This window comes from Chiloscyllium plagiosum, unplaced genomic scaffold, assembly GCF_037043375.1.
Source record: "Chiloscyllium plagiosum isolate Xiang-an unplaced genomic scaffold, Cpla_swu_hap1 HiC_scaffold_51, whole genome shotgun sequence".
NCBI classification, from domain to species: domain Eukaryota; kingdom Metazoa; phylum Chordata; class Chondrichthyes; order Orectolobiformes; family Hemiscylliidae; genus Chiloscyllium; species Chiloscyllium plagiosum.
Window position 1 is genome coordinate 17,265,792 of NW_028270189.1, and position 1,137 is coordinate 17,266,928.

The 1,137-nt window shown below is 43.3% G+C and overlaps 1 non-coding gene across 1 annotated transcript; it reads right to left on the bottom strand.

Annotated features, from left to right (window-relative positions):
• Positions 1–861: 861 nt before the first annotated feature.
• On the bottom strand, positions 862–934 carry trnar-acg (transfer RNA arginine (anticodon ACG)). Its single transcript has one exon. It is a non-coding gene; the product is annotated as a tRNA-Arg (tRNA).
• Positions 935–1,137: the final 203 nt, after the last annotated feature.

Below are 1,137 nucleotides of genomic sequence, written 5' to 3' on the forward strand. Positions count from 1 at the left end.
AGTCTCTCGTGGATTGAATATTTACAGCATTTATCGGGCTTTTTTGATCGAATTCGGAAGTCAAACTGGTTTGTAAACCTAGCTGAAAGTGAATCTGCCAAAGCCAAAGTCTCCTTCCTGGGAAACGTCGTTGAACACGGACAAATAGCCCCACGGCATGCGAAATCGAAAGTTACAGGGGACTTTTACACATTGTTGACGAAAAGAGCAGTACTACGGTTCCCCGCATTGAGTGGCTTTTACTGAAAGTTTGTGCTGAATGTTTGCAGTGGGACTATTCCATTCACCGAATGGTTAAAAACAGGCAAGAAATTTCAGTGAACACAAGACTTTCAAAATGTTGTTTTTCTCAGAGCAGAGCTGATTGTGAGGAGACATGATTGACGTGTACGAAATAATGAGGAGCAAGGAATTACAGATTGAAGGAAACATTTGCTCTTGATCGATCACCAGGGTTGGTAGATTTCAGATAAGATGCAGAAAGCTTTGAATAGACTGTAGGAAAACTTTATCAGTCAGTGGGGAGGAGACTCGAGAACTCACACTCGAGAAAGATCAGTTGGACAGTTAACCCTTCATTCTTCTCTGATTCCACTGGCCAAAGAGTTTCGAAAAATGCTCAAAGCAGAGCATCACCGCGAGCAACAGTTATTCGATCGGTGGCTTTATGAAATGGAAAGTGCCCATAAGTCACCCGCACGACTATTCGGCTTCCCTCCTGTGATGACGCTGGGACATTGACTCTCATGTTCTCGGGGGCATTTAATGAAGGCATTCTCGTTCCTGCAGATGAGGAGCTCACACCTTATTTCGGCTTTTGAAAAATCAATTTTTAAGCGGGATTAAAATCTGCCTTGCCAGCGAGCCAAGTAGGATTCGAACCTAAAGTCTCCTGATTCGTAGTCAGGCGCGTTATCCATTGCGCCACTGGCCCGATGCACAGCCTTAAGAGCCGTGATGTTAATACGGACACGGTTAATAGCAGTCATGTTCACCAGTTGAACAAGCAATAAAGATAATCACTGTCACTGCTTCAGTCTTATCTTCATCACCTTTCAAAGCAACGAATTTTCCATAAAAAAAAACACATATGTCCTCATGAAGCTTCCATTCACACTCTGTCTGCTTAGTCATTTA